This window comes from Felis catus, chromosome B4 (assembly GCF_018350175.1).
Source record: "Felis catus isolate Fca126 chromosome B4, F.catus_Fca126_mat1.0, whole genome shotgun sequence".
NCBI classification, from domain to species: domain Eukaryota; kingdom Metazoa; phylum Chordata; class Mammalia; order Carnivora; family Felidae; genus Felis; species Felis catus.
The window spans coordinates 116775910-116792483 of NC_058374.1; the positions used below are offsets into that span (position 1 = coordinate 116775910).

At 37.5% G+C, this 16574-nt stretch overlaps 1 protein-coding gene across 2 annotated transcripts in view; it reads right to left on the reverse strand.

Annotated features, from left to right (window-relative positions):
• Window positions 1-16574, reverse strand: part of USP44 (ubiquitin specific peptidase 44) — a 54941-nt gene that overhangs the window by 37751 nt on the left and 616 nt on the right. For both annotated transcript variants that reach the window (XM_023257329.2, XM_023257330.2), the window contains exon 2: window positions 15857-15951. The gene's annotated coding sequence lies outside the window, so the exon portion shown is untranslated. The remainder of the gene's footprint in view (window positions 1-15856; window positions 15952-16574) is intronic.

The following is a 16574-nucleotide window of genomic DNA, read 5'->3' on the forward strand; positions in this document are numbered from 1 at the left end:
TATTTCCTCTGTAAAGTTAGGGAAATAGTATCTGTCCTATCTTCCTTACAAGGATGTTTTAAACATCAAGTGAACTTTTGCATGTTTAAACCCTTCCTAAAGTATAAAGAGAAAAGTAAATGTACTTATCATTATTTCTCTCAGGATCATTACTGCCCTGTAAAGTTCCTTGAGGTCAAGAACTGAGATTTGTTCATATTTATAACCCTTTAACCTGAGGTTTACTTTTTACTAAAGTAATAGCTAATTGGAGGATAAATACCATAAAGGTTAAAATTAGTTATGATATTATGAGAAACATGTAGAACAAAGTTTTAGCCTCCTTTTCTCATAGCAAGCAGGGAAAGGATCTGGAGAAGCAGAGAGAGAAAGGAAAAGGGTTAGAACTGGAAATTCTAACTTATAAAGCTTTAGTAAACCATGCCAAAAAGATACTAAAAGTATCTTTCATGAGGGAAAGTAATCTTTTTTTTTTTTAAGTTTTATTTAAGTAATCTCTATACCCAATGTGGGGCTTGAACTCATGACCCTGAGATCGGGAGTCACATGCTCTTCCAACTGAGCCAGCCAGGCATCCCTCATGAGGGAAAATAATCTTTCGTGAGGGAAGATGATTGGGGTATCTAAATTTTATTTTATACTGTACATATTTTTAATTAATTAAAATGTTTATTTAATTTTGAGAGGGGGGAGGGACAGAGAGAGAGAGAGAGACAGAGCATCTGAAGTGGGCTCTGCACTGATAACAGACAGCCTGATGTGGGGCTTGAACTCACAAACCATGAGATCATGACCTAAACCAAAAATCCTGTGCTTAACCAACGAGCCACCCAGGCGCCTCTGTACATATTTTTAAACCCGTATTTTTTTTTTAATTTTAAAAAAGTGTTTATTTTTAAGAGAGAGAGAGAGCCAGCAGGGGAGGGGCAGAAAGAGAGGAAGACAGAGAATCCCAAGCAGGCTCCCCAGTGTCAGTGCAGAGCCTGATGTGGGCTTGAACCCATGAACCATGAAATCATGACCTGAGCTGAAATCAAGAGTCAGGTGCTTAACAGACTGAGCCACCCAGGCACCCCTAAACTCATTTATAAAAAAACAATTAAGAAAAGTGGTTAATCATAATTGTTTGTATAATTATTTACATCTTCACAAACCCTTTGGAAACTGAAATCCTTTAGTGTTGCAAAAAAACAGAAAGCTGAGTATAAAGCAGCAATTAATGTAGTAAGGTACTGCATCATATAAAGGAAACCTCATACTGTAGATTCAGTATATATGCATACAGTAAAAAGAGCTAACGATTCTGGGGTGCCTGGCTGACTCCATAGATAGAGCACGTGACTCTTGATCTCAGGGTTGTAAGTTTGAGCCCCATGTTGGATGTAGAGATTATTTAAAAATAAATCTTAGAAAAAAAGCTAACAATTCTTCATGTGCAAGAGCTAGGATGATCACCCTGCTTTTCTCTGTTGTCTTAAGGTGACTTCCTTTCAGGCCATAGGGCCCTCTTGGTGACAGTCATTGGTTTAGCCATCTGTTTGTGTCTGTAAGCTTCTCCTTGCTTGGTTAACCAGAGATGAAGTTCTAGAAAACCGCATTTCCAGAGGAAATTCTTAAAAGGAAAGGAGGTTGTATGTAAGGCAGATAGCCTCCATCTATTTCATTTTATCTTTGGTCTTTAAACTAATATTTACAAAACTAAGCAGAATGGATGCTTGGTAGAGATTTCTTAATTTTTTTTTTTAATTTTTTTTTTTCAACGTTTATTTATTTTTGGGACAGAGAGAGACAGAGCATGAACGGGGAAGGGACAGAGAGAGAGGGAGACACAGAATCAGAAACAGGCTCCAGGCTCTGAGCCATCAGCACAGAGCCCGACGCAGGGCTCGAACTCACAGACCGCGAGATCGTGACCTGGCTGAAGTCGGACGCTTAACCGACTGCGCCACCCAGGCGCCCCTCTTAATTTTTAAACTAAATACATGATTCCTGTAAATCCTGTAAATAATGAAAGATGAGTCAATCAGAAAACAAAAGGTGGCATAAAGAAGTCTTTTTAGCAACAATGAAGTTTTCTTTCATCTATTTGCATGAAAATTCTAAAATGACTTGGGATTGATCACAGAAGGAAATTTGTATAAATTCACTTTTGAATACTTATGAAGTTACTTCTTCTTTTCATAAAAACCAATGATAATATTAAAGAATGACTTAAACATTTAACTTATTTGCTTATGCTTATAACATTTTATTGAATTAAGACAAAATCTAGTTTTAACATTATTATTAGTCAATCACACTGGGCAAGAGGATTATAATTTTGACTAGTCTTATTATGAATAGTTTTCTCCCTTTTTGTTTAATACTGATGTACATGTAATGTACATTATTTGTACAAAAAGTACTATAAAGTATGCCTTTGTTGTGTTGGTGTGATGGGATGCCAGGAAAAACCAAATTACCTTGGCTCCATTATGAGGGTCAGAAATGCCCATATTATTAAAACAATTTAAGACCCCAGGTTAAAATGCAAATCTGGGGGAGAGGGGGATAATTTGTTAAGTTCCTATTAGTTTGTTGTTGTTGTTTTTCCCCAAGAAAGCTCCACGCCCAACATGGGGCCTGAACCCATGATTTCAAGATCAAGAGTCACATGTTCCCTGATTCTTGAGCTAGCCAGGCACCCCAAGCTCCTAACAGTTTTGGTATCTTATTGCAAATTAGTGAATTAGATAAATTAACAGTGCTGTGAAGATAATGGGAAATAGGTTTTTAAATTTGGGGGATGACAGGGAAAATGGGAAACACGCATAGATATTGTGTTGCCTTGGAGAGGCCTGATTAGGAGTGGAACAGCATCAGGCACTCACTGGGTCTTTGGGGAAATAGAGGAAATCTGAATGAACATAAAATGTTTTATCTTAAGGGGCACCTAGGTGGCTCAGCTGCATAAGTGTCCAACTCTTGATTTCAGCTCAGGTCATGATCTCCTGGTTGGGGGATCAAGCCCCACTTTTGACTTTGCGTGAGGCATGGAATCTGCTTGAGATTCTCTCTGAAAATGGGAATTACAAAACTGATTCAGCAGATTCACGTCGTTTTGAGGATTATGTAAATGCTTTTGTAAACTATGAAGTACTACATGAATTCAAAGTCAAACTTAAGTCCAAAACTCAAGATAAATGATCTTTCTATATACTTTGCAGATTTTTTATTGACACCAGTAAAAATCAGAATTGTGGTGTTTCTACTAGCTGCTACTATGCATAACACAAAGATATAACAAAATTTTTAAATGATGATAGTTCCCAATAAATGTGAGGTGCTATTATTATTATTGAATCTTATCCTATTCTAATATGTGAGGTACTTTGTTGCTAAGCTTTTCTGCTTCTTCTAACATTTCTTTGTTCTCCTCCTTTTCACTGGCTCCTAAACCTCTGCTTTTAAACATCCAGTTTTCCACATCTTGAAAGAAATCGCTTGATGATAGCTTCTTGTCTCAACCCCTTAATTTCTCTTCTCCCTTATATCATCAATGAGAGGCTTATATCAGTAGATCTCAAAGGCACAGAGATAGTTGCCATAGTTCCGAACATAAATGATGCCGACTGGTGATGCACTGGTGCAGCTTCTGGGAAACCAAAGTCTTTGGATTTTGGTTGGGCATGGGAGTGGGGGAGGGGCAGGGGAGAGTATGGTTGCAAAGCTGAAACTTAAAGGAATTGGCAGAAGGTTGCCACCAGGAGTGGAACCTCCTGCTTAATTTGACTCAACACGGGAAACCAAAGTCATGGACAGGATTGACAGATTGATATCTCTTTCTTGATTCTGTGGGTGGTGGTGCATGGCCATTCTTAGCTGGTGGAGTGATTTGTCTGGTTAATTCCAATAACGAATGAGACTCTGGCATGCTAACTAGTTACAAAACCCTGAGAATAGTTGCCTTGAAACCATGTTTCATTACAGTAAATAAAAATTCATTTTTCTTCAGTCTCCTGTCTACTTAGAGCTACGGTTTTCCTCCCCCTGCCCACTTTACCTATCAGTTTTAAATTCATCATCAATGTACTCTTTACCAAATAACCCCAATAGTTTTCTACATTGTCAACCACTAAGAACATTTTGTGAGTTAGAACAATGGCAACAAGACAATCTTAGTAATTATTTTCTCAATCCTAAAACTCTCTGTAAATGAGAACTATAATAAAAAGCCTAGAAATATAAGTCCTCTGATTTAAAAAAAATCATCATGACTCTATGATAGTAATTGGTGGGTGTTGAAAATGCCTGGTTTATACCTGCCATCTCCAATTTCTTTTCATTAGCCACCTGCAATCAGGCTTCTCACCTTACTGCTTTGAAAATATTCTTTCATTTCTTTCATTTACTTATTTTTATTTTTATTTTTTTATTTAAAAAAAATTTTTTTTAATGTTTATTTATTTTTGAGACAGAGAGAGACAGAGCATAAACGGGGGAGGGTCAGAGAGAGGGAGACACAGAATCTGAAACAGGCTTCAGGTTCTGAGCTGTCAGCACAGAGCCCAACGCGGGGCTCGAACTCACGGACCACGAGATCATGACCTGAGCTGAAGTCAGCCGCTTAACTGACTGAGCCACCCAGGCGCCCCTCATTTACTTATTTTTAAATGTCTGTTTTTGAGAGACAGAATACGAGCAGAGGGGGGCAGTGAAAGAGGGGGACAGAGGATCTAAAGTGGGCTCTGTGCTAACAGCCAAGAGCCCAATGCGGGGCTTAAACTCAGGAACCTTGAGATCATGACCTGAGCTGAAGTCGAATGCTTAACTGGCTGAGCCACCCAGGTAGGTGTCCCTGAAAATATTCTTTTAAAACAAGCTCCCCAGCAATTTGTTCCTGGTCAAATTCAAAAACCATTGATCTTCCTTCACCAAAAATATGCTAACGTTGATCACCTTTTCCTTCTTAAAATACACTCTTAGATTTTATTCTTAGACCTGTACATGATCCCCTATGTATCAGGACAGAATGATAACTATGGCTGCTGCTGCTGCTGCTGCTACTATTATTGCTGCTTTCACTTAATAGTTAGCTTATAGTCACTGCTTACTGTAATTCTCACAATTGTCCTAAGGAGGTCAGTATTATTATCCTCATTTTACAGTTGAGGAGGAAACATGTTCAGGATTTAATCAATTTATTTATATTCACACATCAGACTAGGATCTTCTCTGGAGGTGTTAGATTTAGCAGTGGAGAGGCAGACCTAAACTGGATCACGACATGCTCTGTTCCCTATATTTAGAGAAGGAAAGTTTATTTGTTTTATTCCATTTATTTATATGTTGAGGGAGTACTGTACTTTGTTTGTGAAGGTGGCATTTCAGGTAGTTTTTTTACACAGGCTATTCATCCACAATTTTATCAAGTGTCCTTTGAACTCAGTTTTCACCAAAATCAGAGAAAGTGGATAGAAAGCAAGCTGTGCTAGGTTACTGATATTTTTCTCCTTTTCAAGTCAATTGGCTCCAGTAGGAATGGGAATGCAACTTTGGACTTGTTGAGTCTAGGCAATGCTCTAACCACATACACTAAATTGCAGGGTATAGTTATCAGAATTTGATGAATGACAACATAGATTTTAAATTAAGCTATGTAGTATAATTTGCTCAAATTTTGACCAAGTAGATTTTATTGGAGCCTTTGCAGTGATACAGTAGGATTTAGATACATTAGTTATATACATGTTTTAGTTTCTCAAATGCATAACAATATAATCTAGCTACAAAAGATTTCCTTAAGGTTTTTGTTGGCATTTCAGTGTTAACAATTGGGACTTGAGTATTTTAGATTTCATCTGAAATTAGTGGTTCACATACAAAAATAAATGGTTTTCACAGTTGTCAGCTTTGATTAACGTAATATTAAACCTCTTGAGTATATTACACCACTACTTTTGTTTTTTAACTGACAGATCTGGAAAATAATAAAGGCGGAGTATGTCTTACAAACTTATTAAATGTATATACAGTCTTTGATTTTTTTCATTTAAGATACCCTTACCTTTTTTTCAGAGGCATTTGGCTTTCTTCTTTTAACAGGTTTTGTCACTAAATTTTTTACCTGTCTACCAAAGTACTTTCAAAAATTTTTTTTGTTTATTTTTATTTGTGTGTGTGTGTGTGTGTGTGTGTGTGTGAGAGAGAGAGAGAGAGAGACAGAGAGAGAGAGACAGAGAGAGAGAGAGAGAGAGACAGAGAGACAGAGGGAGAGAGAGAGAGAGAGAGAGAGAGACACAGGGAGAGAGCATGAACACGAACCGGGGAGGGGCAGAGAGAGGGAGACACAGAATCCGATGCAGGCTCCAGGCTCTGAGCTGCCAGCACAGAACCCGACGCAGGGCTTGAACCCATGAGCCATGAGATCATGACCTGAGCCAAAGTCGGACACTCAACCGACTGAGCCAGCCAGGCACCCCATCTACCAAAATACTTTCAATCGTTTGATTAACAAATCTAATGGAGGGAGGAGAGGATTATGAGTTATCTCAAAGATATATTAAGGACCTCATATCGATATAAATAGATTGAGGAAAGGGGGAATTGTGCATTAGTTATAAAGCCTTTCACTGCAGACAATTTATATCTCAAAGAATTTTCACATTATCTTTCTTCATATTTATCATTATATAGCTGAGGAAATTATTAAGATATTAAGTGACTTGTCTGAAGCCACATGGCATTGATCAGACCTGGGATTAGAAAACAAGTCTTCCTATGACCAGCCATTGTTCTTCACAGCATGCGTACCTTATAGATACCATTGTTCTCTGCAGTGTACTTTATAGATACCATGGAAGTGATTTCTTTTGAGAGATAGTTATTAAAGCACTTCCCACCTCTCAACTTGTCTACTTTTGAAAAAAAGTCCTTAAACCTGACTGTCTAAATTAAACAGAAGATAGTGTTAGCATCTCCAAGAAGAATTTGTATAAATATAATGAGAAAAATTGATTTAGAGAATTTTACCTGTAGCTTATTTCCTGCTAGATTGCTTCCTTGCCAAGCTAATTTGACCTACATTTAAAGGTGTCCAAATCAACTGAGATGTCATTCTATGATAATTATAGAAGCTCTTCCACCAAAATGTATTCACTCATAAATAGGTAAACTCATGACCTTGGAGAATGGACAGAAAAACAGATAAGACAGTCTCAAAGAAGAAACAGAAATGTATGTGCTTTCTAAGCTACTCATTGTAAGATGGGTGTAGGGATCAACTGGTTCATAATTAAAACTATACTCATCTTCCTGATCTGAGCTGTATCCTTATTTAATCCATCTGCATTTTATGTGAAATGCATTGATGGTCACGAATCTGTTTCTTTGGTTATACTCAGTGATACAGGAAGTGTCCTAATAAGCACTAGAATCTGAATAATAAGGATAATGGCTTTGGTCTGAAATTTGCAGATAGGACCATGGAAGCTGGGGCAAAATGACTGGTCCAGAGTCATACAATGGGATACATAGCTCCCTGGATCCCAAAGGATAGCTGTTTCCTCCAAGATTTGGTGACTCAGAAACCTCATGTTTTTAGAAAATTCTCCCTTAGGGCAAATGAAAATTTCTTTACTTACAATATTTACCATCTGGGACTATTTCTGCCCTGCAGGGCCTCACTGGACAACCTGCTTCTGTACCCTCTCTGCCCCACCTCAGTCTCTTTTATATCTTGTACAGCTTAGGTTCAGAAGCTGTTTTATTTCCTGAGGAAATTTCTCCAACCAAGAGTTTTCAGTATTTTAGATCTTTTACTCTCTCTTTTTATTGACCACTTGTGCCTACTTGCAAAAGATTTAACATGTCTTTAATACCTTTTGTCCTTCCTTCTCCCACTCCCAGTCTCCAATCTCTTCTTTTTATTTTACTCCTTATTTTAGATAATAGAATCATCATCTAGTCAACCATTTATTTTAGATACCTTAGGATCATCTTTTATTCCCCAACCCAGCATTATCCATCACATTGAATCAGGGGCCAAATCTTGCCAGTTCTATCATTTAAGTGTCCCTGAGACCTATTTCTCTTTTCAATGGCACTGCCCCAGCTCTCATTCTTATCATTCCTTGTCAGCGCTATTATAATTAGCCTCTATACTCAATTCTCTGCTTCTATTCTCTCTGTGCTACCCTATTACATATTACATATTACCCTCATTACATAGTCAAAAACCTTACAATTTGATGAGAAAAATGAGATATGTGCATAATAAAAAATTAGAGAATAGCACAAGATAGAATTTATAATCCAATGCTAAAAGTTGTGTATTGGCCACTCAGTATTGTGTGAAGTCAGGAAATAGCGGTTATCACTCAAAATTTCTAGAGAAATCTGCCTGGAAATGGTTTAAATGACAGGTGGTATGCAGGGAGAAGTTGAAAAAATGCGCCATGTTTTAATGAATGAATTCACTAATTTGTTAATTAACAATAACAACAATAACATAACGACCCTTTAATTGAACACCTATAATATGCTAGTTTGCAGGATAGGTGTTATTACCTGCCCTCTTAGCCTTTCTGATCTGGGTTACAGGTGAAGTAATTGAGCTCTGAAATTTTAAATAATATGCCTGACATCACAATAAATTTCAGAACTGACATTTAAACTCAGGTGTGTTTGGTTTTAAAGCTCAGGGTTATTTCACTGTTTCACTAAAATTCATTCAGATTATTTCTGACAGTGTGGAAATTAGTATAGAAGTGGTGTTAAAGGGGATTGTAAACCCACATATCTGATTTTGAGGTCATTTTTATGGCACAAAGGACTATATTCATTACCTTCAGCATTTATAATCAAGGGATAGATTAGAGATCAATAAGACATTGTTACTGCCTTCAAGGAGCTTGATGTGCCGGGGAAGACTGGCAATACAGTGTGATCAGTGTTATAATGATAAGAAAAGATCAGGGAAACAAAAAGTTGAGGTTAATAGACCTGTTGTGTTCTAGCCCTGCTTCTGATATTAACTAATTTGTTGTTGTTGTTATTGTTTTTTTAAGTAGGCTCCATGCCCAACATGGGCTCAAACTCATGACTCTAAAATCTAGAGTCATATGCTCTACCAACTGAGCCAGCCAGGTGCCCCTGATAGTAACTAGTTTAGACAAGTCATTTAACTGATAACAAGTTTGTTTTTTCTTTCTTTTTTTTAAAAATAATTTTTAATGTTTTATTTATTTTTGAGAGAGAGAGAGAGAGAGAGAGAGAGAGAGAGAGAGAGAGAGAATGAGCAGGAGGGGAGGGGCAGAGAGAGAGGGAGACACAGAATCCAAAGCAGGCTGACCTGAGCTGAAGTCAGATACTTTAAACGACTGAGCCACCCAGGTGCCCCACAAGTTTGTTTTTTCTTCTGTAAAATGAAGGGGTATGATTAAATAAAGGAACTTCTTCGTTATTGAAAACTCATTGCTTTGTTTAAAAGTATTTATTTATTTTTTTGTTCGTTTATTTAAGTAATCTGTACACCCAACATGGGGCTTGAGCTCACACCCTGACATTGAGAGTCACATGCTCTTTGGACTGAGCCAGCCAGGTGCCCCCTCATTGTTCTTTTTATTCCTAACTTTTAGTTCTATTTTTGCTTTTCCATTTCATTCATTCATTGAGTCATTCATCAGTCCTTCATTCCATCCACGTGTTCCAGGCACTACGTGGTACACTGGGAACACAAACATAAGATATGGTAACCCCTTCCCCCACAGGCTTGAGGTATGGATAGGTAAATTCAATGTAGTGTCACAATAGAGGCATTTACAAAGCGCTATGGAAAAATGGTGGAGAGAATGTGGGGTGGGATGAGGATGAGGATGGGGAGCAGAAAATTTGACAAGGAGGTGACATTTTCAAAGACTCTCAAAGAGTCAGTAGGAGATTGCTAAAACAAGTGCACATGGGACTTCAAGGCCAACTTTTTTTTGGTGAAGCTGTGCTTGTACTGTCTGTGATCAGCTGCTTCTAGGATTGATTTAGCTAATTTGGCTGGTTGGACAAGCATCTTTTCCGTGTTTCTCACTTCATGTTTTCTTCCCCCAGAAACTATTCTCTTTCAAAGAGGACTGCCTTCCCAGACACAGTTGTATTTTATAAGTCTTTATCCCTCTAAAAGTCTAATATTCTAGCATGAATCTAAAAGATTGTATTAGAGGGGCACCTGGGTGGCTCAGTTGGTTAAGTGTCTGACTCTTGATTTTGGCTTTGGTCATGATCTCACAGTTGTGGGATGGAGCCCTGAGTCAGACTCTGTGCTGATGGTGTGGAGCCTGCTTGGGACTCTCTCCGTGCCCCAACCCCCCTCTAAATAAATAAATAAACATTAAAAAAAAGATTGTGTTAGAGTATTATGAAATGTTATCGTGTCAAAACTCTGGAACTAGGTGTGACCAGGAAAGATTTTCAGAGTATTAATTAGAAAAAAATTTCAGTGATTTTGGAGTCAAAACAGACCTTCATTCAGATTCCCTTTACCTGTGAAATGGGTGATCTCACAGAGTTGTTTTGAGGATTGAATGAGCTAATATATGTAAAAATAGACGTAGCCAATTACTTAGGTGCATGATAAATGGTATGTGTTTGCTGATAGTGGTGATAGTACCTTATTATGGTGATGTATTTTGTTGCTGAAGATAGCAATAGCTATAGTAAGAATGAACTACAGAGTTAAAAGTACTAGATTAGAGGGTTGCCTGGCTGGCTCAGTTGGTAGAACATTCAACTCTTGATTTCAGGGTTGTTAAGTCTGAGTCTCATGTTAGGTATATAGATTACTTAAAAATAAAAAATATATACATATATTTTTTGAGAGAGTACACACTTGCACACAAGCAAGGCACAGAGGGGCAAAGGGAGAGGTAGAGAGAGAATCTTAAGCAGGCTCCACTCCCAGTACAGAGCCCAATGTGGGGCTCAATCTCATGGCCATGAGATCATGGCCTGAGCCGAAAGGAGTTGGATGCTTAACCAACTAAGCTACCCAGGCACCCCAAAAATAAAATCTTGAAAAAAAAAGGTACTAGATTAGATGGTAGCAGATGATGATTTGTAACTCTGACAACCATTGTGCCTTATTATAGAGTAGAGATCAATTTCTTGATGATCCAATTTAAAGTTATATTGGTCATACATCTTTATTTATTTGTTCTTAAATTTTTTTTAAGTTTATTAATTTTTTTTAGTAATCACTATACCAAATGTGGGGCTTGAACTCATGACCTCGAGATCAAGAGTTGCATGGCCTTCTGACTGAGCCAGCCAGACGCTGCTGTTTGCTATATATCTAATATAGGGACAAATGGGTAATTATTTCTATGAATTTTTGTGTAATTTTCAAAAAATGTTTATTTATTTATTTTGAGAGAGAGAGAGTGCACACGTGTGAGTAGGAGAGGGACACAGAGGAGGGGGGAGAGAGAGAACCCTGATGTGGGGCTTGAACTCAAGAACCATGAGATCATGACCTGCGCTGCAATCAAGAGTCGGATGCTTGGAGCGCCTGGGTGGCTCAGTCAGGTAAGCGTCCGACTTTGGCTCAGGTCATGATCTCACTGTCCGTGAGTTTGAGCCCTGCGTCGGGTTCTGTGCTGACAGCTCAGAGCCTGGAGCCTGCTTCAGATTCTGTGTCTCCCTCTCTCTCTGACCCTCCCCCCTTCATGCTGTGTCTCTGTCTCAAAAATAAATAAAACATTAAAAAAAAAAAAGAGTCGGATGCTTAACTGAGTCACTCAGGTGCCCCACTTTATGTAATTTTTATAGTTAAAAAATGTTAAAGGAAATCATGGTGGGAAGAAACTCCATTTCTAAACATCTGTCTCCACACAGTCCAGGGGAGGAATTCTTCAGGGCCAGTCTGGCATTGGAGAAAAAGGGAGAAGAGAAGTTTGGGTTACAGAAGTGGGTACCTCACCTCCTGAGGTGCTTATATTTGAAAGTGAGAAAGTTCGCATTAAGAAGCCAGGGAGGGGCACCTGGCTGGCTCAGTTGGTAGAACTAGAGCATGTAACTTTTGATCTTGGGGTTGTTTGAGCCCCATGTTGGATGTAGAGATTACTTACCAATAAAATCTTAAAAAAAAAAAAAAAGTAGCCAGGGATTACAGGGCTATGTCTTTACTATGTAGATAGTAAAGTCCTGGGAAAAAAAGATAATGAAAAAGAGGAAAATATAGTTTTTCATGGTATCTGTCATCTCACCTATGACACTGAAGAAGGTGCAGCTCTAAACCTATTCCTCAGTCTACCAGACTGTGAACATAAGATCCTCAACCATGGAAAAATATACAAGAAAAAAATATTTAGAAGGAATACGCCAAATGTAATAGTTCTTTCTTTAATTGTTAGGATTATGGGTGATTAATATCCTTTTAAATTCTTTGTAGTCATTTCCACATTCTACAATAAGCATATATTGTTTTTATAAAAAAATTTCATTTAAAAATATTTAACAAGTCTATCACCTATCCAGTGGGAGCTATTGTGTTAATGGTATCTATTATTTCATAAACACTCACTTTTATGACCAGGGACTATGCATGCAGCTTTGTAAGTATTTTGTCATTTAATCTTCACACTAAGCCCATGAAGTATATACTGTTATTCCCATTTAGAAATGAAGACACTGAGGTATGGAGATCAAGTAACTTGTTTTAGGTCATGTAGTTAACAGGTAGCAACACCAGGATTTGAATCCAGGAAGACTCCAGAAATTCCTATGTATACTTACTTCTACTATGTACAGTGCTTTGGTCTGTACATACACTGAGACAACTGGCAGCTCTCAACTTCGGGTCTGCTTTTAGGTATGCCACACACAACATCTATTTGGTGGCTTATAGCTTATTTTAATGTTAAGAGCCTTCAGATGTTCTGATAATATTTTTGTTTTTCTTACAATTCTTAGGAAAACAGGTGAGTATTTCATTAGGAAGGTAAACTAGAGAATTGAATTCAAATATATACATAAAAGTTTGTTTCATTTCTGAACAAGCTGAACAATGCTATAAAATTCTTTTTTTATGTCATTAGTATAGCTTTTGCTTTTTAAAAACATTTTATTTCACTTATTTTTTTTAAGTTTATTTTTTTAGTACTTTCTACACCCAATGTAGGGCTCCAACCTCAGTTTGAGAGTCACACGTTCCATTGATTGATCCAGCCAGGCCCTCCTATAGCTTTTGCTTTTTAAGCCACTGTGTCCTAGAGCTAGGCTTCTAGCTCCTGTGAATGAGTGTTTTTAGGAATACAGTTAAACTTTGGATTGGAATAACTTGTTCTGCAAGTGTTCCTTAAAATGAGCAAATATTTGTAATAAATTTTAACTTGATAAATGAGTGATGTCTTGCAATGCAAGTAGTATGTGATGCTGAATGTCACATGATCACAGTGGGCCAATGGTTCTTGAAATTTGCTTTGATATGCAAGTGCTTTGGATTGCAAGCATGTTTCCAAAACTAAACTATGCTCACAAACCAAAGTTTTACTGTAATTGCAAAGAAGCAGAAAATGTGAACATTTTTTCTTCAATTAGTGCAACCACTGTAGGAAGATGCTTTTTTGGAAAGTTGAGCAAGAGTAGTAATGTAGATCAAGAGTATAATTTTTGTTTTTGTTTTTAAGTAAAGTCTATGCCCAAAGTGAAGCTTGAACACACTACCTGGAGATCAAGAGTCACACACTCTACCAACTGAGCCAGCCAGGTGCCCCATGAGTGTAGTTTTGGTATAGAATATCCTTCTGTAATTCTCTAGCAAACAGTTTTCATACCAAAAACCATAAAATACCTAGGAATGAACCTAATCAAAGAGGTGAAAAATCTATACACTGAAAACTATAGAAAGCTTATGAAAGAAATTGAAGAAGACCCCCAAAATAGAAAAACATTCCATGCTCATCGTTTGGAAAAATATTGTTAAAATGTTGATACTATCCAAAGCAATCTACATATTCAGTGCAATCCCTAAAAAATAACACCAGCATTCTTCACGAGCTAGAACAAACAATCCTAAAATTTGTATGGAACCACAAAAGACCTCGAAGAGCCAAAGCAATCCTGAAAAAGAAAACCAAAGCTGGAGGCATCACAATTCCAGGCTTCAAGCTGTATTACAAAGCTGTAATCATCAAGACAGTATGGTACTGGCACAAAAGCAGACACATACATCAATGGAACAGAAGAGAGAACCTAGAAATGGACCCACAAACATATGGCCAACTAATCTTTGACAAAGCAAGAAAGAATATGCAATGGACAAAAGATAGACTCTTCAGCAAATGTGTTGGGAAAACTGGAGAGCAACATGTAGAAGAATAAAACTGGACCACCTTCTTACACCCTACACAAAAATAAATTCAAATGGTGTAAGAAGGTCGTCCAGTTTCATAAGTAAACATAAGACAGGAAGCCATCAAAATCCTACAGAAGAAAACAGGCAACAACTTCTTTGACCTCGGCCACACCAACTTCTTACCTGACATGATTCCACAGGCAAGGCAAAAGCAAAAATGAACTATTGGGACCTCATCAAGATAAAAAGCTTCTGTAGAGTGAAGGAAACAATCAGCAAAACTAAAAGGCAACTGATGGAATGGGAGAAGATATTTGCAAATGACATATCAGATAAAGGGTTAGTATCCAAAATCTATAAAGAACTTATCCAACTCAACACCCAAAAAACAAATAATCTGGTGAAGAAATGGGCAAAAGACATGAATAGACACTTCTCCAAGGAAGACATGCAGATGGTTAACAGACACATGAAAAAATGCTCCACATCTCTCATCACCAGGGAAATACAAATCAAAACCACAATGAGATACCACCTCACTCCTGTCAGAATGGCTAACATTAACAACTCAGGCAACAACAGATGTTGGAGAGGATGAGGAGAAAGAGGAATCCTTTTGCACTGCGGTAGGAATGCAAACTGGTGCAGCCACTCTGGAAAACAGTATGGAAGTTCCTCAAAAAATTAAAAATAGAACTACCGTATGACCCAGCAATTGCACTACTAGGTATCCAAAGGATACAGGAGTACTGATTCAAAGGGGCACAGGCACCCCAGTGTTTACAGCAGGACTATCGACAATAACCAAAGTATGGAAAGAGCCCAAATGTCCAGCGATGAATGAATGGATAAAGAAAATGTGGTATATATATACAACAGTTATTACTGGGTGATCAAAAAGAATGAAATCTTGCAACAAGGTGGATGGAACTAGAGTGTATTATGCTAAGTAAAATAGGTCAGTCAGAAAAACACCAATATCATGATTTCACTCATGTGGAATTTAAGATACAAAAGAGATGGACATAAGAGAAGGGAAACAAAAATAATATAAAAACAGAAAGGGAGACAAACCATAAGAGACCCTTAATACAGAGAACAAACTGAGGGTTGCTGGGGGGGTGTTAGGTGTGGGGATGGGCTAAATGGGCAAGGGGCATTAAGCAGGACACTTGTTGGAATGAGCACTGGGTGCAACATGTAGGTAAGGGTGAATCACTAAATTCTATTCCTGAAATCATTGTTACACTATATGTTAAATAATATGGATTTAAATTTAAAAAATAATTTTAAATAAAATGCAAATAATTTGAATTCAATAGTATGTAAACCATGAAAAAAAGAGAATCTGACGTTTTAAATATATCTTAAATCAAAAGTAAAAAATCAAAGTTAAAAAAAAAAGTTTTCAGCTTTGGAAGAGACCTGATAAAGTCCAGGCAAGTGGTTGACATCTGGACATCTTTGAGTGCCCTCCTCATTTCCCTCCCATCATCTTCCCTTGTCCTATGATTCTAGTAACAAAGGACTCACAGTTTCCAGAGGCAGCCCTTCTGTCTTAGGACTGCTGTTGGTAACTTTTTCTGATGTTGAGTAGAAACAAGTCTTCTGGTAGCTTTTTATTTGTCCTACAAATGATTGAAAGAACAATTTTAATAGATCTGAAACAAATTTTAGTCTATTTTTATTATGTGTGATGGCAGAAGTGAACCCTCAGTATGCTCTGTATCATTATGGATTTATCAGTTAGTGTTCTTTATACGAGACTTTTGTTTCTCCAAGTGTTTTCTGTAGAGTACACTGTATTTTGGCTTACCCTGTCATCTGAGAGGAGGCTGGGATAACTCAAGTACACACACACCTCCTTTCCTAATCCTTACAAAGTAGATCTTATTATTTCCATTTTACAGATAAGGAAACTGAAGTTAAATAATTTCAAAATCACAAAACTAGAAAATAGCTACATTGGCACTTAGATCTTAGGGTTTCCAAGGGATTAATGCCTGGACTTTGAATCCTTATACTTTACATTGTAATTAATATGCTAAATATCAGATCAAGTGGAATATCTGTGGTAGCAAGGTAAAAGACCTGAGAAGGTCACAAAATTTGTTTGGAGTTGGAATCAGTCTTGCAGTATATCTTGGTTTTGTTTCTACTTGTTTGTGTAGTCTACTGGATGTTACTGGCTTGAAAATATAAATTTGGCTCATTTTTTCCTAAGTGCTTGTCCACAGAGGTGCCTGTTTGA